The sequence below is a fragment of the Protopterus annectens genome, chromosome 4.part0 (genome assembly GCF_019279795.1).
Source record: "Protopterus annectens isolate FY-2018-M chromosome 4.part0, PAN1.0, whole genome shotgun sequence".
NCBI lineage: Eukaryota > Metazoa > Chordata > Ceratodontiformes > Protopteridae > Protopterus > Protopterus annectens.
The window spans coordinates 962989147-963017132 of NC_056733.1; positions in this window are offsets into that span (position 1 = coordinate 962989147).

Here is a 27986-nt window from a genome sequence, read left to right on the forward strand (position 1 = left end):
GGGTTTGTGTGAATGAGGCAGTGGTGTACAGTTGTCTGTTAGCTAGGGTTTGTGTGAATGAGGCAGTGGTGTACAGTTGTCTGTTAGCTAGGGTTTGTGTGAATGAGGCAGTGGTGTACAGTTGTCTGTTAGCTAGGGTTTGTGTGAATGAGGCAGTGGTGTACAGTTGTCTGTTAGCTAGGGTTTGTGTGAATGAGGCAGTGGTGTACAGTTGTCTGTTAGCTAGGGTTTGTGTGAATGAGGCAGTGGTGTACAGTTGTCTGTTAGCTAGGGTTTGTGTGAATGAGGCAGTGGTGTACAGTTGTCTGTTAGCTAGGGTTTGTGTGAATGAGGCAGTGGTGTACAGTTGTCTGTTAGCTAGGGTTTGTGTGAATGAGGCAGTGGTGTACAGTTGTCTGTTAGCTAGGGTTTGTGTGAATGAGGCAGTGGTGTACAGTTGTCAGTAGTTCCGCTAGGGTTTGTGTGAATGAGGCAGTGGTGTACAGTTGTCAGTAGTTCCGCTAGGGTTTGTGTGAATGAGGCAGTGGTGTACAGTTGTCAGTAGTTCCGCTAGGGTTTGTGTGAATGAGGCAGTGATGTACAGTTGTCAGTAGTTCCGCTAGGGTTTGTGTGAATGAGGCAGTGGTGTACAGTTGTCTGTTAGCTAGGGTTTGTGTGAATGAGGCAGTGGTGTACAGTTGTCTGTTAGCTAGGGTTTGTGTGAATGAGGCAGTGGTGTACAGTTGTCAGTAGTTCCGCTAGGGTTTGTGTGAATGAGGCAGTGGTGTACAGTTGTCTGTTAGCTAGGGTTTGTGTGAATGAGGTAGTGGTATACAGTTGTCAGTAGTTCCGCTAGGGTTTGTGTGAATGAGGCAGTGGTGTACAGTTGTCAGTAGTTCCGCTAGGGTTTGTGTGAATGAGGCAGTGGTGTACAGTTGTCTGTTAGTTGATATTTTTTTGCATTTGCAGTTTTTTAAGTCCTTTAGGTACTTACATATTATCACAACCACATTTCATACTCGCAGAAATCACAATGTTTCTGTGAAATGAGGTCTGCTAAGCTATGAACACGAGTCCAACATTTGAAGTTTTGTTGTTAAACATGCCAGCTTTAGTGTTTTCCAGGAATAGACTGTACTAATAGGACGTGATTTACTTTGAGCAAGAATGATTCATGTTTCATTGGTGGAAAGGCTTACAAAATCTGTTTTTTATGTGTTAGAGAAGACTGAATGCATGTTGTATATTAATAGGTATCATCGCAACCACATTTCAGTAATAGTTCTGTGAAAAGACGTTCTGCTAAGCTAGGAAGGGGTGTATGAAGTCTTCAGAAGTGTTGTGTGTGACTGTTTCTTTTTATATTGGAAGAGGAAAAAGTTGAGAAATCGTCTTCCCTGGTAACGGCCTTTTCAGCCTTAGAAGGAGTTTTGCTTGTCACTGATCGTTCCTCATCGAACTCATGCAACTCACCACCTTCGCCAAAAGGCAACCCGCCCATTGCAATTCTGTTTAGGTGTACACACTGCAAGGGATGATTGCTATGTTTGGGATGTGTGTGTGTGTGTGTGTGTGTGTGTGTGTGTGTGTGTGTGTGTGTGTGTGTGTGTGTGTGTGTGTGTGTGTGTGTGTGTGTGTGTGTGTGAATCATGTAGCACCTGTTGGTAATACTGTAATTGGCTTCTGCGGCAACACAATTTGACATAACCGTTTAACACCCCCCAAGGAATCTGGGTGGGGAAAATGGCATCATTCCCTGAGGAATCACTGTCCCCTTAGTCAGAATTTCTTGCAAGCACCTTTTTCTGGGATGGTTATTGACCCTGTGAAGTCACACTGAATATTCCTGAGCAACCTCCCTTTGCTGAGGTTGTCATCAGCAAGGCAGCATTTGTGATGCAGTGTGACACAGTGAAGTTCACCACAATAATGACACATGCCTAACACGAGTCCAACATTTGAAGTTTTTTCCTCTCCCTGCCTCAACCTGTCAGGAAAACATCACTACTTAGTTGAAAACACACCCCTTTAAAGCTTAACAAACCAGTTTTCTGGGAAACACAGCAAAGTATGCCAGTTCTGAAATGTGGTTGCGATAAGACATAAGTACCATCCTTTTAATGGTAAGGACTGGTCTTTGTGAACAGTAGTGAGGGGTGCAGAGTGAATTATGTAATAATGATTATGATTTTAACATAGAAATAAATAGAATGTGTTCAGTGTTTGGTTCTAGGGGTTATGACACAGATTTGGTACAATCGGCAGTAGATAAGGTGGCTTCCAAATCTTGTGCTAGCTCCTTGAGTTATAAGAAAGTCTCCAACACACTTGATTTTTCATCGATTGTAAGGAAAGAAAGCATATGAGAAAAATATATTTTGTACCTGTGGTGTTTTTAGCCCAGTTTTCAAAGATTTAGTGAAATATTATTGGAGTTATGTACTTAAGTTTAGGGATTTAGTTAAGTTACTCTCTCCTTGTCTGGAGATATCATATAGAAGAGGTAGAAATTTGAGGGACATTTTAGTACATAACCCCATTCGGTTACCAGTTTTGACCCATACATACTCTCTTGTACCCCTCTAATATGAGGGGCACTTTTTCTTGTGGTCATTGTTGTGTATGTGTTTATGTGGTCAGGACCGTTTCTTTTATTAATAGACATTCTTTCCATCCTTTAATTATGACATGGAGAGTGTAGTTTATGCCCTACAGTGCCCATGTGGTCTAGTTTATATAGGAGAAAGCAAAGGGGGGTTTAAAACTAGACTACAGGAACATGTAAGAAATGTTAAACATCAGAAGGTGGATAGCTCTGTTGCACAGCATTTTATGGAGTTTCATAATTCTAACCCTGATGGCCTAAAAGCCACTATTTTAGAAAAAGTACCAGTTAAATTTTATTCTGACAATGTCTATAGGAAAAGGTTGTTATATAAGGAAACTATTTTTATTTTAAAGTTTGGCACTTTGTCTCCCTCGGGTCTTAATTTAGAGTGTAACTGGAGGCTTTTGATTTAATTAATTTTATTTTATTGGTTAATTGGATAGTTATCTGATTACTATGTGTAATTAAGTTAAGACTTGTTGCCTTTAGTTTTGTACTCCTTGAAGGCTTTGCCGAAGCGCTAGAGAAATATTAAAGTTTTTGCTCCACTAGGTTCCTGCCTGTTGTTATTGGAGTTATACGGCTTTTTGGTTTGTGGTCTTGTGGTGTAGAGTGAATTAATAGCAACTGGTGCATGTTTGTGGAAGCCTGCTTAGCTGCAGGTGGTGGTGCAGAGTGAATTAATAGCAACTGGTGCATGCTTGTGGAAGCTGCAGGTTCATAATGATAATGGTGAGGTGAGTGGGTCTGGCTGCAGCTGCAAGTAGTGTTGTGGTATGAGTGGACCTCTATGATGCTGTTTACCTTGAAGTGGAACACAGGAACAGTGCAGTCTTAATTGCCTCATTTACACATTGTAACCAAAAGCCAGCTTGTGTGGACATCATTGAGGGGCTGTCCTTGAACTTCTGGTATATTTTGGTACTTAACTGGTAGTTGCTCCTCTGGCAGCATCCTCAGCTGGATATTAGTATCCCATCCCAATAACATCTGCGATAGTGGCACCCCACCCAATTCCCTGAGTGATCACCTTCCACCCTTCACCTACAACACAATTATATTTTAACCCATAACCTCACTAATTTCAAGCCTGAATCCTTCTTAGACTACTTAAAACATTTGGACTGGAACCCTCTAAAATCTCTTCCACCAGACCATGCTGTGACTTAATTTAATACTTCATTCATTAATATACTTAATAACTTAGCATCTCCAAGAACTAAAAGAGTTAAATCCAAGACTGCCCCCTGGCTTTTTAAGGAAACAATGACCCTCTTGCATGCCTGTGATAAATGTTGGAAACTACCTAAAATACAAAACTCCTACCTCCCTTGCAGAATTTGAACAACTCTGTAATACAATTAAAAAACTAATCACCTCCGATCATAAATCCTACTACTCTAAGCTTCAAAAGAACCACAAAACCAGCCCCAAGAAATTTTGGAGCAGTATGTCAGCCCTCCTTAGTCCCGGCAAAAAAAAATCAACCCTTGTCCTGACCCCAACTCTGCTGATCATATCATAGCCTCCAAATTTAATTCCTTCTTCATAGACTCTATAACCACATCCTTCCATAACAGCTCACTACCTCAACTCATTTGTGTCATGCATAATTCTTCTCCCTCTGTCTCCAATACAAATCCCCCTCCCTTTTCTCTCAAATCAATTCCTGTCAATACAATAAAAAACTTCTCCAAAACTAAAACTATGTAGCAATGCTCCTGACAACCTACCATCTAACTTCCTTAGGCTAGCTGCTGATGGAATAGCTCTTCCCATCTCTATTCATTTCAGTCATTCTATACAAGAATCCTGTGTACCCCTTCTCTGGAAAAAAGCCTTTATTATTCCAAATATCCAACTTTCACCCCATAACAATTCTTTCTCCTATCTCTAAAATTCTTGAAAAATGTATCCACCTGCAGCTATTACCTTACCTCCTAGACAACCATCTGCTAACTCCAACACTGCACGGTTTCAGACCCGGACATAGTACTACCACAGCCCTTCTATCCTTCCTCAATAACATCAACCAAGCTCGGAACTCAGGAAATATTGTAGCCACCCTTCTCCTCAACCTTTCTAAGGCATTGAACACCATTTCCCATAGCCTACTATTGTCTAAATTTTCTCAACTCAAGTCTTTCTCCCCTTCCATCAATTGGTTCTCTAGTTACCTCTCAAATAGGCAGCAAGCCATCAAGTGGAATAACTGCACCTCTTCTTACCTTGACACTCTGCTTTTATCACTGTATCCCAAACACTAAATTAGTGAAATATGTAGATGATTCAACTATCATCTGCTCAGCTAACTCTCTCTCCAAACTCATACATACAACTCAAGTTGCCTTCAACAACACTGAGACATGGATGCTTAATAACCACCTTCCTCTCAATGCAGCTAAAACAAAAATTATGATCTTAACCCCATCTAAGAATACCAAATTAGACAAACACTCCTTCTCAAAACTAAGACAAAACATGACCCCCATTGAAGTAGTTCCTACACTAAGCTCCTAGGTGGTCACATCATGACCCCCATTGAAGTAGTTCCCTACACTAAGTTCCTAGGTGGTCACATCATGACCTCCATTGAAGTAGTTCCCTACACTAAGCTCCTAGGTGGTCACATCATGACCCCCATTGAAGTAGTTCCCTACACTAAGCTCCTAGGTGGTCACATCATGACCCCCATTGAAGTAGTTCCTACACTAAGCTCCTAGGTGGTCACATCATGACCCCCATTGAAGTAGTTCCCTACACTAAGCTCCTAGGTGGTCACATCATGACCCCCATTGAAGTAGTTCCTACACTAAGCTCCTAGGTGGTCACATCATGACCCCCATTGAAGTAGTTCCTACACTAAGCTCCTAGGTGGTCACATCATGACCCCCATTGAAGTAGTTCCTACACTAAGCTCCTAGGTGGTCACATCATGACCCCCATTGAAGTAGTTCCTACACTAAGCTCCTAGGTGGTCACATCATGACCCCCATTGAAGTAGTTCCCTACACTAAGCTCCTAGGTGGTCACATCATGACCCCCATTGAAGTAGTTCCTACACTAAGCTCCTAGGTGGTCACATCATGACCCCCATTGAAGTAGTTCCTACACTAAGCTCCTAGGTGGTCACATTATGACCCCTATTGAAGTAGTTCCCTACACTAAGCTCCTAGGTGGTCACATCATGACCCCCATTGAAGTAGTTCCTACACTAAGCTCCTAGGTGGTCACATCGATGAACAACTAAACTTTGACATTCACCTTTAAACCAACATAAGGAAAACCCACCAGAAGGTCAGAATGCTTTATCGTTATAATCACTTCTTAACCCCTTCATCCATGCTTGCTCTCTCTAACATCTACTCCCTTCCCTCCCTCACCTACGGTGCCCCTATCCTTACCAATTTATAAGCCCCACTTAAGGCTAAACTGGCATCCTGTTACAATAAAATTGCCAAGTTTGCCACCAGTCCCACACCATTGTGTTGGCTTACAGTCGATGAACTGGCTAGAACTCCCCAACTGTCTCCTCTACATTCAGCTCCTGACTGTTCACAAGCTTATCTTTAATCCTAAACTATGCCCCTCTCTCTCATCCATCCTTACCTTGCATCTCCCTGATCGATCCCTTAGGTCCAACAATCAGAATCTCCTCGAGGTTTGCAAACCCATACGCACTCCTGGACAATTTCTGCTGTCTTTTTCCCTAGCACGTAAATGGAATTCACTTCCACTCCATATCCAAATCACCCAGAACCTCTCCTCTTTCAAGACGCTATTTTACTCTCATCTCTGCTCTACTTAGGAATGCTCCTGCTCCCATCCCTTCTAATCTCCCTATCTCCCTCCCCGTATGTATTTCTAATCCTCCCAAAATTGAATTCTCACCACCTCAGGTTGTTCTAAACCTATTATCTCTGTGAACTATAATAATACTGCAACCCTGCTTATGAGACATAAAGTTGATTTTGTAAATTTTAGACTACATCAGTAGATGAGAAATTTGTAACGCACTCTGCATCTTCTGATGATCCTGCTTTACATTCACTTTGTATAAATTCTACATCACCTCACAGTGAGATGCTTATTGACTTTGTACTGATTTTTGTTTTTGTTTCTGTTGATTGTATTAATTATATTAATTGTTGCTGTGTTTCATATATCTGTACATGGAGATTTTCTCTCCAGGCCTCCATTGAAAAAGGGCTAATTTTTCGGCCCAATGGACTCTTCCGGTTAACAAACTGCAATTAAATAAATAAATAACTAAATAAATAAAAAGTTGAGTATTGGTGAAGAATATTTGAAAGGTATGCTAAATTCTGATCTTGTATTGGCAGGTGTTGGATGATAATCACCAGGTCTGAGTCTTAAATGGGGAGTGGTGTAATGAGGATAATGCAGGTTTCATAATGGATGAACATTGCAAATGAATGACTCATGGGCGATGTAATCTGCAAGGTCTGAACAGACTGGGAGACACGTTCTTCATACATCTACTGGTATGAAGTCACCTTAATAAGCGTTACGTCTGCATGGACAGATTGTGATAAAGGTAAGAGATGTATGTTTGGAAAGAACAGTCTACAAATCTATTTGTGTAGAACTGTCTGCCTGGTCACATCATTAGATATTGCCTGACAGAAAAAATGGACATTCCAAGTGAGAATTCAGGTCAGCCTCATGCAAGGGTTAATACATTTATATGGCGGTACATTACCTCAGTAGTAAATTACTATATGCTCAAGAACTGCTTGACCTCTACAGTCATCACAAAGCATTTTGGAGAAAATTGTATTATTTTTTTATTTTATTTAGCATTTGTTTTGCCAGGATAATCTGACTGGACAACTGGTGTCCATTTTCAGCGGAGTCCTGGGGAGAAAATCTCCATCATAAACATTACAGAAAATACAGTGATGGCAACATTTTGTTACAATAGTAGCAGAGTTGTAAAACATTCTATACATAGTAGATAGTATGTATACAATATAAGCAACATTTTGGTTATAAAGTGAGAAATGATAGAAGTAGATTAGGTAACATATACACATAGCAAATAAGATATTTACAGTATACATAGTAAGCTTAGTTAGAGGACAGTTTTACCAGGCATTTAGTAAGTAGTAGCAATGTATACAGTAAGTACAGTACAATGTATACAGTAAGTACAGTACAATGTACACAGTACATACAGTACAATATACACAGTAAGTACAGTACAATGTACGCAGTAAGTACAGTACAATGTATACAGTAAGTACAGTACAATGTACACAGTAAGTACAGTACAATGTATACAGTAAGTACAGTACAATGTATGCAGTAAGTACAGTACAATGTACACAGTAAGTACAGTACAATGTATGCAGTAAGTACAGTACAATGTACACAGTAAGTACAGTACAATGTATACAGTAAGTACAGTACAATGTACACAGTACATACAGTACAATGTACACAGTAAGTACAGTACAATGTATACAGTAAGTACAGTACAATGTACACAGTACATACAGTACAATGTATACAGTAAGTACAGTACAATGTACACAGTAAGTACAGTACAATGTATACAGTAAGTACAGTAGACCTTGGTAGGTAACAATGTATTTGAACACCAGACGCATGTGGTAATAACACAGGAATGGATTTAAGTGTAACAGTAGGTGAAGGTTGGTCACAGTTTTCTGGGCAGTGTGGAGATGATAGATGTTAGCATAATTGCACATATAGATTTATAGATGCGGTGATGTGTGTGTATTATCTTGGAAATAGTGGTGGATACACTTGAATGAGAGTTTTCTCCCTGGACTGTGTAAAGGCACACTGCCATTGTGATAGCAATTTTGTGTCACCATGTTGATCTGACAAGACACCAGAACAGTGATATCACTATGCCAAATGTAATTACTACACAAAGTAATATCTTTTAAATGTTTGTGCTACTTCAGTGATCGAAGACGGATGGCTGGAGTTACAGGTGAAGGGAAAAGATTAGGGAAACTCACTGCAAAAGGATAGTTTGCAGCAACGTTGCATTACGGTCTGAAGCATCCTGTAACATCTGGTTCGGGACAGCTTAAAAATCAAATGCATTGGTTTTTATTTATGTGGTAGTCTGGCAAAGCCTGTGCTGATGTACTGCTATAGTTATTTTCCCAGAAAGGGTTTGAGTGGCGAATTGACCATATATGTGTGTGGGTGGAATGAAGAACGACTTGGCCTGAGATTGGTGATTGCCGACAATGCATAATATTTGCTTGGTTTATGCAAGAGGCAGCTAAACATACTAATTAAATGTTTACAAGAAATACCTCACTAAAAGAATCACAGGCCTAAAGCAGATGCCCTATGCTGACCACCTTAAAAAACTCCAGCTATACTCTGTGGCATATCATCTACTCCGAGGCAATCTCTGCTTAACATACAAGGCCATGTCAAACCCAGAGCTGTTGGACATGCTACACTTAAAGAAATCCCAATCCCCCAGAGCCACACACTCCAGGGATCTAAACTTTGTCATCACAATAAACAAAACATGCTGGAGGGATAGGTTCCTGACCCAGAGACTCCCCAGAATCTGGAATAGACTGCTCATACATGTCAAGCAGTGCACCTCTTTGGCCCTCTTCAAAAGGAACCTTGATGACTGGATGGAAGAAAGGAAATTCACCCCAGGGATCACATCAGTTGCCATGCTAGCCAGGCATCCAGGGAAGTAAATAGTGCAGGATGAAATAGCCAGGGAAGTGTTATGGCTAGGCTTGTATAGGCCCTTGGGCCAATAGCCTAGTACCAACCTATGAACCTATGAACAAAATCATGTAGAAAAGAACTGACAGTCAATTGAAAGCAATGGTTAAAGAGTGGACTATCGTACAAAGTGAAAGACTATTGCAGCATGGACCAACGATAATGGTTTCTAAAGAAGTCGTCAACAAACATCTACTGATAGTAGTAAAATGAAGCAACATTAAGCAACCAGTGCATCATGGAATTTTTATTACACAGTATAAAATACTAGTTACAGCTTCTCACAGGTAATGTTGTATTTCAATATGTTCTTACTGCTGTACTTCAAACGTATATGGCAACATCGTCTTTTTGTACGCATATGTGACACCTGTGCGCTGGCCCAACAATCAAGGATCCTCAATCCTCACCACTAATACCAGTGAGGGGCATCCATACAGGGAAAAAGATAACAAATACACACACAGTAAAGTACAATTTCCCTTAAGAGCACACAGAGATCACAATCAGTCTGGGGCTGGTTTCTCCCTTTCTTTCCAGGTCCCCAATAAGACTCACCACTGGCACAGCTACAGGGTTCAGTTCTCGGCCTAGTGGGCAAGCTAAAATCTCCAACACCCTCTCTGTCCAACCAGTGCTTCATGTCCCTGCCCAAGTAGCTGACACACACACATTTTGAGATAAGCGTTTATACAACCACACAGACACTCCTGGGGAAGGCAGGTTCTCTAGCTGTGCCCCTTTTACCCAAACTATATGGTAGAAATCACTGCCACCACCCAACTAATATTTATCAGCTACTCAAAGGCCCTTATGAAAGAGTGTCCAATTATACTGTGCAATATTATTATCTAAATGGTAAGTGCAACCAAACAGTCAAGACTTATTTGGAGTGACTTGGTAAAGTATCACTATATACATTCAATGTATTCGTAGAGCTTAAACTATCTCTACACAAAACAGCCACAGTTGAAAGGTTTAAAAATATTTAGTGATAAATAATAAAAACACAAGACAATACTTCTTACTATACAGCGCTAGTCAAGAGTTCAGAGATCACAAAGAAATACTCCAAATAATATAGTAGAAAAGTTCTGACATCAACAAAGAAAAACACAGTCTAATCTTCCTAATTCCTAGCTATTTCTAAGACAAAACACAGTTCTAAAATCCTACTTACATATAGACACAGGCAGAGTGGTGAGTTGGATGTTCTCAAGACAAATGCTCTCATATTTCTGTCCTTAAATTGATAACACAGTACCACTGATTCATTTCAGATGTCATAATTTCTTTCTGGTTCCCAGGCTAACAGACTCTCAGAGTTTAATAGCCCTTTTGATCTTGCAGCTGCTCAGGAACCAGACCAATAAAATTAATTATACATGCAAATTCTAGCCATTAACTCTGGCCACAAAACAATAGGCAGAATGCCTTTATCTAGACATCTTGGTTTGGAGTTTTGACATCAAACGATTGCTTTATCAGCTTTGTTACAGCAGAGTGCAATGTTGTTACATTTTTGCAGTTCCACATTTAACACCATGTTTTCCCATTTAAGAGAACAAGCCTTTGGCTTATATAAATATTTACAAATGACAGAATTATCTACAAAATTCTATCTGGCTAGGCTGACAACCTTCACCTATCTTCACACATCTCTCCATTGGAACCTGTGCCAGCCTTCCCCAGGAGTGCCTGTGTGGTTGTATAAATGCTTATCTGAAAGTGTGTGTGTGTGTGTGTGTGTGTGTGTGTGTGTGTGTGTGTGTGTGTGTGTGTGTGTGTGTGTGTGTGTGTGTGTGTGTGTGTGTGTGTGTGTGTGTGTGTGTGTGTGTGTGTCAGCTATTTGGGCAGGGACACAAAGCACTGGTTGGACAGAGAGGGTGCTGGAGGTTTTAGCCTTCCCACTAGGCTAAGATCTGGACCCTATAGCTGTGCCAGTGTGGAGTCTTATTGGGGACTTGGAGAGAAAGGGAGAAAACAGCCCCAGACTGACTGTGATCTCTGTGTGCTCTTAAGGGAAATTGTACTTTACTGTGTGTGTATTTATTATCCTTTCCCTATATGGACACCCCTCACTGGTGTTAGTGGTGAGGATTGAGGCTCCTTGATTGCTGGGCCAGTTCATGGGTGTCACATCATAATTAGTTTAAATTCTCTGAGGTAAGTGCGGTCTAACTTCTGTGTGTCACACCCATTGCAGCAGTTGTCTTCTATGTTTTTGGCTGCAGATCATATTGCTAGTCAGCACTGTGGGAACAGAATGATTAAAACATCACCCTGTTATGAAATCAAGTACTGCAATGTATTTGTAGTGACAAAACAAGTGGCAAACAGCATGGAAAAACTGGAAATTCTAGTGCAATGATAATTGGGATTAACACACTACAGTTGTAATAGCCTCTTAAGGATATAATGTTAAAGTGACACTGCCCTTTAGTTACACAAGAATGGCACTCTGTAGCCAGTTAATGGCTGCCAGCAGAAGTGCACTCATGTGCCATGTGCACCTAGTGTCATTCTTTTCAGTTGCCGCACCTTACGTCTGATGTAAATGAATTCATATAATCACTGGGATGTTGATGGTGGAGCAACAGGAATAGCTGCAGGTATATGGACATGTAAGGGCTGTGTTACTGCAATGCCAATGTAGTTTGCAAGAGTGCGCATTTTTGAAGGCAGAATCAAACACAGCTGTAAATTACAGGTATAGTCCAAATCATACTGAAGGTTGACAAATGGATTAAGTAAGGCATTTCATCCAAGCAAGTCAGTATTTCCATAGTCAGTCCATGCAGTAGCATCTGTTATCTTATTCAGGGAAATCAACCTTGATGTGCTTGTTTAAAAAAAAAAAGTGACATTGAACCATTCACCAATGTCCACAGTGACTTGTGGGATTACAAAAAAGGGAAGAAGAATAATGACTAGTGATGTGGGGTGCATATTTAATAGTGATGTGGGGTGCATATTTATAATGATTCATTCAGATGTGGGGTGCATATTTATAATGATTCATTCAGAGAAAGTGCATAAGTATTTGGATGAATAGTGATGTGGGGTGCGTATTTATAATGATTCATTCAGATGTGGGGTGCGTATTTATGATTCATTCAGATGTGGGGTGCATATTTATAATGATTCATTCAGATGTGGGGTGCGTATTTATAATGATTCATTCAGATGTGGGGTGCATATTTATAATGATTCATTCAGAGAAAGTGCATAAGTATTTGGATGAATAGTGCTGTGGGGTGCATATTTATAATGATTCATTCAGATGTGGGGTGCATATTTATAATGATTCATTCAGAGAAAGTGCATAAGTATTTGGATGAATAGTGATGTGGGGTGCATATTTATAATGATTCATTCAGAGAAAGTGCATAAGTATTTGGATGAATAGTGATGTGGGGTGCATATTTATAATGATTCATTCAGATGTGGGGTGCATATTTATAATGATTCATTCAGAGAAAGTGCATAAGTATTTGGATGAATAGTGATGTGGGGTGCATATTTATAATGATTCATTCAGATGTGGGGTGCATATTTATAATGATTCATTCAGAGAAAGTGCATAAGTATTTGGATGAATAGTGATGTGGGGTGCATATTTATAATGATTCATTCAGATGTGGGGTGCATATTTATAATGATTCATTCAGAGAAAGTGCATAAGTATTTGGATGAATAGTGATGTGGGGTGCATATTTATAATGATTCATTCAGAGAAAGTGCATAAGTATTTGGATGAATAGTGATGTGGGGTGCATATTTATAATGATTCATTCAGATGTGGGGTGCATATTTATAATGATTCATTCAGAGAAAGTGCATAAGTATTTGGATGAATAGTGATGTGGGGTGCATATTTATAATGATTCATTCAGATGTGGGGTGCATATTTATAATGATTCATTCAGAGAAAGTGCATAAGTATTTGGATGAATAGTGATGTGGGGTGCATATTTATAATGATTCATTCAGATGTGGGGTGCATATTTATAATGATTCATTCAGAGAAAGTGCATAAGTATTTGGATGAATAGTGATGTGGGGTGCATATTTATAATGATTCATTCAGAGAAAGTGCATAAGTATTTGGATGAATAGTAATGTGGGGTGCATATTTATAATGATTCATTCAGATGTGGGGTGCATATTTATAATGATTCATTCAGAGAAAGTGCATAAGTATTTGGATGAATAGTGATGTGGGGTGCATATTTATAATGATTCATTCAGATGTGGGGCATATTTATAATGATTCATTCAGAGAAAGTGCATAAGTATTTGGATGAATAGTGATGTGGGGTGCATATTTATAATGATTCATTCAGAGAAAGTGCATAAGTATTTGGATGAATAGTGATGTGGGGTGCATATTTATAATGATTCATTCAGATGTGGGGTGCATATTTATAATGATTCATTCAGAGAAAGTGCATAAGTATTTGGATGAATAGTGATGTGGGGTGCATATTTATAATGATTCATTCAGATGTGGGGTGCATATTTATAATGATTCATTCAGAGAAAGTGCATAAGTATTTGGATGAATAGTGATGTGGGGTGCATATTTATAATGATTCATTCAGATGTGGGGTGCATATTTATAATGATTCATTCAGAGAAAGTGCATAAGTATTTGGATGAATAGTGATGTGGGGTGCATATTTATAATGATTCATTCAGATGTGGGGTGCATATTTATAATGATTCATTCAGAGAAAGTGCATAAGTATTTGGATGAATAGTGATGTGGGGTGCATATTTATAATGATTCATTCAGATGTGGGGTGCATATTTATAATGATTCATTCAGAGAAAGTGCATAAGTATTTGGATGAATAGTGATGTGGGGTGCATATTTATAATGATTCATTCAGATGTGGGGTGCATATTTATAATGATTCATTCAGAGAAAGTGCATAAGTATTTGGATGAATAGTGATGTGGGGTGCATATTTATAATGATTCATTCAGAGAAAGTGCATAAGTATTTGGATGAATAGTGATGTGGGGTGCATATTTATAATGATTCATTCAGATGTGGGGTGCATATTTATAATGATTCATTCAGAGAAAGTGCATAAGTATTTGGATGAATAGTGATGTGGGGTGCATATTTATAATGATTCATTCAGATGTGGGTGCATATTTATAATGATTCATTCAGAGAAAGTGCATAAGTATTTGGATGAATAGTGATGTGCATATTTATAATGATTCATTCAGATGTGGGGTGCATATTTATAATGATTCATTCAGAGAAAGTGCATAAGTATTTGGATGAATAGTGATGTGGGGTGCATATTTATAATGATTCATTCAGATGTGGGGTGCATATTTATAATGATTCATTCAGAGAAAGTGCATAAGTATTTGGATGAATAGTGATGTGGGGTGCATATTTATAATGATTCATTCAGATGTGGGGTGCATATTTATAATGATTCATTCAGAGAAAGTGCATAAGTATTTGGATGAATAGTGATGTGGGGTGCATATTTATAATGATTCATTCAGATGTGGGTGCATATTTATAATGATTCATTCAGAGAAAGTGCATAAGTATTTGGATGAATAGTGATGTGGGGTGCATATTTATAATGATTCATTCAGATGTGGGGTGCATATTTATAATGATTCATTCAGAGAAAGTGCATAAGTATTTGGATGAATAGTGATGTGGGGTGCATATTTATAATGATTCATTCAGAGAAAGTGCATAAGTATTTGGATGAATAGTGATGTGGGTGCATATTTATAATGATTCATTCAGATGTGGGGTGCATATTTATAATGATTCATTCAGAGAAAGTGCATAAGTATTTGGATGAATAGTGATGTGGGGTGCATATTTATAATGATTCATTCAGATGTGGGGTGCATATTTATAATGATTCATTCAGAGAAAGTGCATAAGTATTTGGATGAATAGTGATGTGGGGTGCATATTTATAATGATTCATTCAGATGTGGGGTGCATATTTATAATGATTCATTCAGAGAAAGTGCATAAGTATTTGGATGAATAGTGATGTGGGGTGCATATTTATAATGATTCATTCAGATGTGGGGTGCATATTTATAATGATTCATTCAGAGAAAGTGCATAAGTATTTGGATGAATAGTGATGTGGGGTGCATATTTATAATGATTCATTCAGAGAAAGTGCATAAGTATTTGGATGAATAGTGATGTGGGGTGCATATTTATAATGATTCATTCAGATGTGGGGTGCATATTTATAATGATTCATTCAGAGAAAGTGCATAAGTATTTGGATGAATAGTGATGTGGGGTGCATATTTATAATGATTCATTCAGATGTGGGTGCATATTTATAATGATTCATTCAGAGAAAGTGCATAAGTATTTGGATGAATAGTGATGTGGGGTGCATATTTATAATGATTCATTCAGATGTGGGGTGCATATTTATAATGATTCATTCAGAGAAAGTGCATAAGTATTTGGATGAATAGTGATGTGGGGTGCATATTTATAATGATTCATTCAGATGTGGGGTGCATATTTATAATGATTCATTCAGAGAAAGTGCATAAGTATTTGGATGAATAGTGATGTGGGGTGCATATTTATAATGATTCATTCAGATGTGGGGTGCATATTTATAATGATTCATTCAGAGAAAGTGCATAAGTATTTGGATGAATAGTGATGTGGGGTGCATATTTATAATGATTCATTCAGATGTGGGGTGCATATTTATAATGATTCATTCAGAGAAAGTGCATAAGTATTTGGATGAATAGTGATGTGGGGTGCATATTTATAATGATTCATTCAGAGAAAGTGCATAAGTATTTGGATGAATAGTGATGTGGGGTGCATATTTATAATGATTCATTCAGATGTGGGGTGCATATTTATAATGATTCATTCAGAGAAAGTGCATAAGTATTTGGATGAATAGTGATGTGGGGTGCATATTTATAATGATTCATTCAGAGAAAGTGCATAAGTATTTGGATGAATAGTGATGTGGGGTGCATATTTATAATGATTCATTCAGATGTGGGGTGCATATTTATAATGATTCATTCAGAGAAAGTGCATAAGTATTTGGATGAATAGTGATGTGGGGTGCATATTTATAATGATTCATTCAGATGTGGGGTGCATATTTATAATGATTCATTCAGAGAAAGTGCATAAGTATTTGGATGAATAGTGATGTGGGGTGCATATTTATAATGATTCATTCAGATGTGGGGTGCATATTTATAATGATTCATTCAGAGAAAGTGCATAAGTATTTGGATGAATAGTGATGTGGGGTGCATATTTATAATGATTCATTCAGATGTGGGGTGCATATTTATAATGATTCATTCAGAGAAAGTGCATAAGTATTTGGATGAATAGTGATGTGGGGTGCATATTTATAATGATTCATTCAGAGAAAGTGCATAAGTATTTGGATGAATAGTGATGTGGGTGCATATTTATAATGATTCATTCAGATGTGGGGTGCATATTTATAATGATTCATTCAGAGAAAGTGCATAAGTATTTGGATGAATAGTGATGTGGGGTGCATATTTATAATGATTCATTCAGATGTGGGGTGCATATTTATAATGATTCATTCAGAGAAAGTGCATAAGTATTTGGATGAATAGTGATGTGGGGTGCATATTTATAATGATTCATTCAGAGAAAGTGCATAAGTATTTGGATGAATAGTGATGTGGGGTGCATATTTATAATGATTCATTCAGATGTGTATATTTATAATGATTCATTCAGAGAAAGTGCATAAGTATTTGGATGAATAGTGATGTGGGGTGCATATTTATAATGATTCATTCAGATGTGGGGTGCATATTTATAATGATTCATTCAGAGAAAGTGCATAAGTATTTGGATGAATAGTGATGTGGGGTGCATATTTATAATGATTCATTCAGATGTGGGGTGCATATTTATAATGATTCATTCAGAGAAAGTGCATAAGTATTTGGATGAATAGTGATGTGGGGTGCATATTTATAATGATTCATTCAGAGAAAGTGCATAAGTATTTGGATGAATAGTGATGTGGGGTGCATATTTATAATGATTCATTCAGATGTGGGGTGCATATTTATAATGATTCATTCAGAGAAAGTGCATAAGTATTTGGATGAATAGTGATGTGGGGTGCATATTTATAATGATTCATTCAGATGTGGGGTGCATATTTATAATGATTCATTCAGAGAAAGTGCATAAGTATTTGGATGAATAGTGATGTGGGGTGCATATTTATAATGATTCATTCAGATGTGGGGTGCATATTTATAATGATTCATTCAGAGAAAGTGCATAAGTGTTTGGATGATGTGGGGTGCATATTTATAATGATTCATTCAGATGTGGGGTGCATATTTATAATGATTCATTCAGAGAAAGTGCATAAGTATTTGGATGAATAGTAATGTGGGGTGCATATTTATAATGATTCATTCAGATGTGGGGTGCATATTTTTTAATGATTCATTCATAGAAAGTGCATAAGTATTTGGATGAATAGTGATGTGGGGTGCATATTTATAATGATTCATTCAGAGAAAGTGCATAAGTATTTGGATGAATAGTGATGTGGGGTGCATATTTATAATGATTCATTCAGATGAGGGGTGCATATTTATAATGATTCATCCAGAGAAAGTGCATAAGTATTTGGATGAATAGTGATGTGGGGTGCATATTTATAATGATTCATTCAGAGAAAGTGCGTAAGTATTTGGATGAATAGTGATGTGGGGTGCATATTTATAATGATTCATTCAGATGTGGGGTGCATATTTATAATGATTCATTCAGAGAAAGTGCATAAGTATTTGGATGAATAGTGATGTGGGGTGCGTATTTATAATGATTCATTCAGAGAAAGTGCATAATTATTTGGATGAATAGTGATGTGGGGTGCATATTTATAATGATTCATTCAGAGAAAGTGCATAAGTATTTGGATGAATAGTGATGTGGGGTGCATATTTATAATGATTCATTCAGAGAAAGTGCATAAGTATTTGGATGAATAGTGATGTGGGGTGTGTATTTATAATGATTCATTCAGAGAAAGTACATAAGTATTTGGAAAACTAAACAGTGAAATGAAAACCAAATATGGAGTCTGACAGTGCATACTAACTTGTCCAAATCTGAGTGTAACATGATACCGTTGTGACTCAGTACATGTACTTATTTTTGATTGTGATTGTGGAACATTGCTAACTGGGGTTTCACTACAAAGCTGGCACTTTCTGGAACAGTAGGACTTTCCAGCTAAACTGTCAAATAAAATACATTCTACAAATCTCAGAAAAGCCCTACAGCCATGTGAAAAATTACAGGGAGCAAGTATAGGCAAAACGTCAGTAAGAGGAAACTGGTCAAAGACCATACATTTCCAATGAGCCTGATTTTGCATAATGCTCATTTCTGCGAACATAGTGAGGACATGTCCATCACAGTTTTAATAGGATGAAGTACTGAAGATTACATGAAATATGTGATACCTTAATCTTAAATTACTATTTAGAAACACACGTAAATACAGTCATGTAAGTCCATAATAAATATTCTGTGTTTACAGCCTAATTAAAATTTCTTAGCTATTTAGCCTAACAGGAAAGCCTGAGAATGGGAGTTGGAAAGTTTGCCAAACAGTGTTTTCATTTACTATGGAGCTTGAATCAACATTTCTAGACAGGAAGAGGATATGATGCAGCAAAAAGAAGTGTCCCACTGTCAGAAAGGAAAGGCTAGAACAAGGAAAGAGTACATGAGTCAGGTCTCCTGCTGTGAGCTGTCAATCACAGCACATAACACCTCAAATTACCCTTAGCACTTTGACAGATAGGGAAGTTAAGTGTGAAGGAAGAGGGGAAATAAGTTGAAGGACTACAATTCAGGCTTCACAAAAGACTGCACACTAGCCTTTCTAAAAGGAAGCATCGATAAAAAACACTTTGAAAGTCTGTTCTGTGGCATTTGCACTGTTTTTTTTAAGTAGTCACTGAATGGCACAAAATGCTACTTAAAACTGATTTAAATCAGCAGTGTGTATGCATGTAAAATCAATGCAGTGACAGAAGCTTTAGGAAGGAAGAGGCCTACGTGATGTCATTTTTCACAGACAAACACTACATTGTGGGATACCTAGAGGCAGACTAAACAATCAAGATCACTTCAAGATGCTAGACCTTGTGTGGTCAGACTCAAAAATTGCATATAAAGATATTTAAAAACCTGTAAATAGCACTCGAGTGCTGTTAAAATGTAGGAAACACCAAACCATGATGAAATAAACATGTTTTTTTGAGTCTGTGGATGCATTCTCCTTCACCCTCAATGCCAGCTGCCAGACTATATTTCATAAAATTGGCTTCAACCTTAACATTTTTATCTAGAAATTTGTTGCAGTTTATGTGGCTGTAGATAAAACTTTGTCACTGATTTTTAGTCTAATTATAAAGATTTGTTTATATTCTAATCCATTTGTAATTCACTTCATGGAATTTAAAAGTTATCTGTACTGTATCTCAGCTTTCATATATAACCCTGATCCACTTGAATTTATTACTCAGAAACTGTATTCCAAGTGGCCATTTTATTTTTCTTTTATTTTATATTTGTTGATCTTTAGTTTACAATTGTTAACTGGGTGGATGAAGTGGTCAAATAACCCTTTTCAGCTATGACGACAACCGATTAGCACTGACAAACATATTTATTTATTAACATTTGTTTACTGGAAAGTCCGACTTGGAACGAACAAAATTTCAGAGGATGCCTGGGGAGAAATATTTAAGATGCATGTCTTTGTAACATGGGAGGAAATTGGAGCACCTAGAGGAAACCCACACAAACACAGAGAGGACATGCAGACTCCTCACAGAAGGCATCCCAGCTGAGAATTTAAGCAGAGAATCTCTTGCTGTGAGACAACAACACAAACCACTGCACACTGTGCCGTCCAAATATATATATATATATATATATATATATATATATATATATATATATATATATACATATATATATATGGTTCTAGGTTATAACATCGACAGTTGCTTTCACCGACAACACAAACATCGACACCACATAATCGACAAACCATAAACACGAAACCTCACATGCCCGACAAACAAATAACCGACGGTCCACAAACACGAAACCCCATACGCTGCACACACCACAATAACAACAATCAACTAACAAAACACATCCCCTGTCCAAAAACCACGCACAGAACACAAGCACACCAAAATCCTCACAAACCCACACTAAACCTCACATACACAACTATGTACAACCCTAACCCAAACCCTTACCCTAAGGTCCGTCACTATCGCACACTCAGCTAACCCGTGCCCTAACCCTAACTAATTTAACCCGCCCCTAACCCAAAATATACTACTACCGCACACTTACCTAACTCGCGCCCTAACCCTAACTCACTTAACCCGCCCCTAACCCAAAAATACTACTACCGCACACTTACCTAACCCGGCCCTAACCCTAACTCACTTAACCCGCCCCTAACCCAAAAATACTACTACCGCACACTTACCTAACCCACGCGCTGACCCTAAATCACTAAACCCACCCCTATCCCCACAGACTGTCACTATCCGCAATTACCTTACTCGCACCCTAACATCCGTCACCACCGCATACTCACACTCTTCTTTCCAAGTCACTATCCTTGGCGTCGGCGTTTTGATCTGTAGCGTTGGTCTTCCGCATGTCGATCATCTGGTGCCCGCTAATCCATTGTCAGTGATGTCGGCTGTCGATGTTCTAACCTAGAACCATGTATATATATATATATATATATATATATATATATATATATATATATATATATATATATATATATATATATATGTGTCCATGTCATATATATATATATATATATATATATATATATATATATATATATATATATATATATATATATATATATGTATATATATATATATATATGTATATATGGTTCTAGGTTATAACATCGACAGCTGCTTTCACCGACAACACAAACATCAACACCACATAATCGACAAACCATAAACACGAAACCTCACATGCCCGACAAACAAATAACCGACGGTCCACAAACACGAAACCCCATACGCTGCACACACCACAATAACAACAATCAACTAACAAAACACATCCCCTGTCTAAAAACCACACACAGAACACAAGCACACCAAAATCCTCACAAACCCACACTAAACCTCACATACACAACTATGTACAACCCTAGCCCAAACCATTACCCTAAGGTCCGTCACTATCGCACACTCAGCTAACCCGCGCCCTAACCCTAACTCACTTAACCCACCCCTAACCCAAAATATACTACTACCGCACACTTACCTAACCCGCGCCCTAACCCTAACTCACTTAACCCGCCCCTAACACAAAAAATACCACTACCGCACACTTACCTAACCCGCGCCCTAACCCTAACTCACTTAACCCACCCCTATCCCCACAGACTGTCACTATCCACACTTACCTTACTCGCACCCTAACGTCCGTCACCACCGCGTACTCACACAGCCTTCTTTCCAAGTCACTATCCTTGGCGTCAGCGTTTTGATCCGTAGCGTCAGTCTTCCGCATGTCGATCATCTGGCGCCCGCTAATCCGTTGTCGGTGATGTCGGCTGTCGATGTTCTAACCTAGAACCATATATATATATATATATATATATATATATATATATATATATATATATACAAAACACAATCATGCAGTCCTCTAAAGTCAAGATAAATCACATATGTTCAATGAGGTACCTATATCAAGTTTCACAATCATATAATAAATCAAATTGGTTCAATCATACATGGAGTGTTCCATGTATAAGAACAGTTTTCAGGATTTCACCCCTTTGGCCAACCTTCTGATTCTGTTTGTTGAACTGACAGTCGCTGTTTGCGTAGCGAAACGTATTCCATGGTATAAGGAGTGAGGCACTAACACACAAATAATTTCGAAGACTAAAGTTTAACCATATGATGTTAAGTACGAGAGTTAGGTATTACATTAAGGCTTAGTTTTGTAAACAGGACTGTGTACCGCTTAATGGTGCAGTCAGTGGGGGAAGCTATAAAAAATTCTGGCAAAACAGGCAAGGCTCATTGATTCAGTGCCAGCTTGTATTCTCCAAGAGGGCAAGTCAGCTGCAGGCATACCTCTCAACCTCTTAGAGCAAGAGATCTAGACAGAGCCTAATGTAATGAAGGGGCAAAGACCCAAAAATAGCCAAAGATTTTAAATGTTCTCTTACAAACTTGGAAAGTTGCTAAAATAATAGAATTTATGTTAAACTGCACTTTCTGAAGGATATGAAACTGTATGCCATTATTTAATGATTTCACTTCTTAGTGATTTGTCAGAAAACCACAAATTTTATGAGGAACAAACCAAAAATATGAGGTTAAAATCTGGACATTTGAGAGCTATCATTGCAGGCTTCTGTATGGAAAAGCATTTTGCACTGTTCTGCAGATACAAGATAATCCTCAAGACAGACATTTAGTTTCAGTCTGAACTTTATTGCTTGTATAATCGGTGTTTTCCTTAAACTACCCGGTACATTGGAATAGAAAGCATAAATCATATACTGTATAAATACTAGTTATTTATTTGCAAAAAATGAAAGATAAAACAGATATTATGCCTGACTTCAAAACTGAAAGAAAGAATGCCCCTTTGAAAACGAAACGATTGCTTCCTAGCATGTGACAGCCAGTCAGCGTTCAGCTTTGATGCCTCATTATCGTTTTTACTAATATCGCCAGTCATGTCTGGCCTGTCATTGTGTCGTTACCTCGGCCACATTCTGTCATAGCATCATAAGAGGTTACTAGGCTAACGGCCCCAGGCCCGTACAAGCCGAGCTAAGTCCAATCCGTGCTCCCAAGTGTGTCTGGTTCAAGCAAACACTAAAATCAGCACCTATTGTCCCTGTCCAAAAGGGAAACAGGTGGAACCCCCAAGGTGAATTTCCAGTTACCATCCAATTGTCCAAATTATGCTTAAATAGGGCTAATGAGGGGCTTTGTTTCACATGAATAGGAAGTTTGTTCCAAAGGTGGGGCAACATCTGAGACAAATCTGTCTCTCCAGCAGGTTCTGTTGATTTTATTTATTTATTTATTTATTATTTATTTTTCATTCGTTTACTGGGAAAGTCTGACTGGACATGAATCCCATTTTCACTGGAAGCCTGGGGAGAAAAGCGCCCCAAAGATTAGTACAGCAAATACAGTAAAAACAATATGCATGTTACTAAAGTACAGTACAGAGTCAAACGTTAATAAAGTACAGTACAGAGTCAAACGTTAATAAAGTACAGTACAGAGTCAAAAGTTACTAAAGTACAGTACAGAGTCAAACGTTAATAAAGTACAGTACAGAGTCAAACGTTACTAAAGTACAGTACAGAGTCAAACGTTAATAAAGTACAGTACAGAGTCAAGTTACTAAAGTACAGTACAGAGTCAAACGTTAATAAAGTACAGTACAGAGTCAAACGTTAATAAAGTACAGTAAAGAGTCAAACGTTAATAAAGTACAGTACAGAGTCAAACGTTAATAAAGTACAGTACAGAGTCAAGTTACTAAAGTACAGTACAGAGTCAAACGTTAATAAAGTACAGTACAGAGTCAAACGTTACTAAAGTACAGTACAGAGTCAAACGATAATAAAGTACAGTACAGAGTCAAACGTTAATAAAGTACAGTACAGAGTCAAAAGTTACTAAAGTACAGTAAAGAGTCAAACGTTAATAAAGTACAGTACAGAGTCAAACGTTAATAAAGTACAGTACAGAGTCAAAAGTTAATAAAGTACAGTACACAGTCAAACGTTACTAAAGTACAGTACAGAGTCAAACGTTAATAAAGTACAGTACAGAGTCAAACGTTAATAAAGTACAGTACAGAGTCAAAAGTTACTAAAGTACAGTAAAGAGTCAAACGTTAATAAAGTACAGTACAGAGTCAAACGTTAATAAAGTACAGTACAGAGTCAAAAGTTAATAAAGTACAGTACACAGTCAAACGTTACTAAAGTACAGTACAGAGTCAAACGTTAATAAAGTACAGTAAAGAGTCAAACGTTAATAAAGTACAGTACAGAGTCAAACGTTACTAAAGTACAGTACAGAGTCAAACGTTAATAAAGTACAGTACAGAGTCAAGTTACTAAAGTACAGTACAGAGTCAAACGTTAATAAAGTACAGTACAGAGTCAAAAGTTACTAAAGTACAGTACAGAGTCAAACGTTAATAAAGTACAGTAAAGAGTCAAACGTTAATAAAGTACAGTACAGAGTCAAACGTTAATAAAGTACAGTACAGAGTCAAAAGTTACTAAAGTACAGTACAGAGTCAAACGTTAATAAAGTACAGTACAGAGTCAAACGTTACTAAAGTACAGTACAGAGTCAAACGTTAATAAAGTACAGTAAAGAGTCAAACGTTAATAAAGTACAGTACAGAGTCAAACGTTAATAAAGTACAGTAAAGAGTCAAACGTTAATAAAGTACAGTACAGAGTCAAACGTTACTAAAGTACAGTACAGAGTCAAACGTTAATAAAGTACAGTACAGAGTCAAAAGTTACTAAAGTACAGTACAGAGTCAAACGTTAATAAAGTACAGTACAGAGTCAAAAGTTACTAAAGTACAGTACAGAGTCAAACGTTAATAAAGTACAGTACAGAGTCAAAAGTTACTAAAGTACAGTACAGAGTCAAACGTTAATAAAGTACAGTACAGAGTCAAACGTTAATAAAGTACAGTGCAGAGTCAAACGTTAATAAAGTACAGTACAGAGTCAAAAGTTACTAAAGTACAGTAAAGAGTCAAAAGTTAATAAAGTACAGTACAGAGTCAAACGTTAATAAAGTACAGTACAGAGTCAAACGTTAATAAAGTACAGTACAGAGTCAAACATTAATAAAGTACGGTTTCAAGGCCAAGAAATGAGCAAAAAGTAAATATACTGTAAGGAGCACAGTGTGTTACAATAAACAATTCAGCTGAAAGGACATTTGTTCAGTCATTTGGTTACACTCATTAGTGGCTAGTACAGTAAACACACATTGATTACGAGTATAGAAAGGAGTTGTTACAAGCTTTCATAGAAGGTTAAAGTATGATATGATCTAATTAAGTGGAGCTGCCCAGAGTCAGAACAATTACATAACCAAGAACTATGTAAATGGGACCGGAGGAGTTTTTTGAAATTATTTTTGTTTTCAGTGGTCCTGATATCTATGGGGATTCCATGCTTTTCCAATAGAAATGGAAAACAAGAAGCCCCCAGAGCTATTGTTGCTTTTGCCTGTGTCAGCCAGTGCTTTACTGGTGGGTCTTAACAGGCGTTTGTTAGAGTAGATATTAAGTAGGCCTTAAGGAGCAGGAACTCTATTAGGTAATATAGAATTTGTTGGGTTATTGTAAGCTGGTTACATGTGAGCAGGTTGGGTAATTCTAGCCAGGATATTTGTTTGATTGCTATGCAGTGATGTATCCTGAAGGGTGAGTCATTAGCAAACCTAGCTATTTTATTATAGCAGGTGTTTAGTTTGTTAAAGTCTGCTTTGTTTAGGTTGATGAGTATGGGGGAGGCATAGAGGAGTGTGGATAGTAGGTGGGTGCTTGCGATGGTGGCTTTATTGTCATTGGTGAGGTACTTTTTGCATCTATATAGGGTTCTGAGTTTTTTTATGGACTTTCTTTATTGTCTGTGCAATGTGCATATCGAATTTCATGTTGTGGTCTATGATAAACCCTAGAAGTTTGAGTGTTGGCTGATGTCACATAGCAGGTTAAGGTCCTTTGAGCAACTGACCTGTGTGCCATTTGACTTGTAAATGTGCAGCATTTCCATTAAAGATGAGTTAGAGATTGCTCTATATGCAAGGTACAGGTTGCCCCTGAGCAGTCTGTAGGACACAGAGTAAAGTGACAATGATTTCAGTCTGTCCACATAAGACAGATCTTGAAGACCCTGAATTTTATTTGTAAGGAACCTTTGTGGTCTCTCCAATTGCTGTAGGTGTTTGGAAAGGAACATACCAAAGGGAATGCTGTACTCTATTATTGGCCTGATGAGGGAAGAGTATGGGGGAGGGTTATAATCTCTTTTTTTCTGGAGGAAATGCCCTTACTTATGAGATGAGCAATACAAAATAACCTTCTTACCACTGGGGAGACATGGTGGTCGAAGTTAAGGTTGCTGTCAACCTGTGTGTCCAGATTTCTCACCACTGACTGTGTGCTTAATGTATTGCCTATGATGTGGTAGTTTGCAGGAACATCCCCCTTGCTGAAGGGATGAGGATGATAATGCATTTTTTGCATTAAGTTTAAGACCATGACTTTGGCAACAGTCATCAGTCTGCGTAAGACCTTCTTGCAGGATGTTACCATCTGCAGGGGTTTCATTGATCCCTCCCAGTTTGCAGTCATCAGCAAACGTTGTCAGCCACAGACCTTTAGTTTCAGCCAGTACTTCAGAGAAGTAGATTCCAAACATTAGGTGTCCCTGAACTGATACTTGTGGAACACCAGTGATTACGGGTCTGCTGGAGGAGGTGGAGTCCCCTGTTTTGACTGTATGAATTCATCAGTGAGCCAGTTTGCAACCCACCTGACAATATATGGGTTGATACCCAGCTGGGTGAGTTTATCAATGATGCCTTAGTGGGGGATTGTGTCAAAGACCTTGGCTTAGTCTAGGTAGGCCATATGCACAGATTTGCCTTCATCCAGAGCTTTCGTGGCTGTCTCAAAGTAGTCCACCAAGCTTAACAGGCATGATCTCCCCTTGACAAAGCCAAACTGGGTGGGGGTCAAGCATTTGGAGATTTCTTATATCTTTGTTAATAAGGTCCATGATGATTCATTCCATGGCTTTGCAGATACGGATGGTCAGGCTAATGGGTCGATAGTGCCCAGGGTCTGTGGATACACCCCCTTTGTACAAAGGGATAACAATAGCTGTTTTCCATTCTGCTGGAATGAAGCCAATGCTTAGGCTGTGATTGAAAAGCATGTCCAATGGTGATGATAATTCCTGTCTTAATCCATGTAGAATACAGCCAGGGATGTTGTCTGGTCCCATAGAGGCTGTCTTTTTGGCCTTGGAGAGGGAGTTTAAGACTTGCTTCTCTGAGATATTAGGTGACGGACAGGTGTTAGGGATGCTTTGGTGTATATGTGGCGGGGACAAGGGAGTAAAGTTTTCACTGAACCTGTCAGCCAGCAGATTTGCTATATCTACAGGTTCTGTGTATGTAGTACCATTAACTACGAGTTCAGTGCAAATCTGGGCCTTACCTTTGAGGTTATGGATGTAACTAAAGAACGCCATGTGGTTAACCTTAGTTAGGGAAACTAATTTGTATTTAGCTCTGGAGGACCTCACTAGGAGTGTTACTTGCATGTTTAAGTTGAGGAGGGAGTGTTTCCAGTTTTGAGACCATTCCTTCCTACTCTTAGACAGCAATTTCTTTCTCCTATTGTATAGCCTGTTAATGGCATTTGTCCACCAGGTCGGTTTGTTTTTCTTGAAGCTCTTGC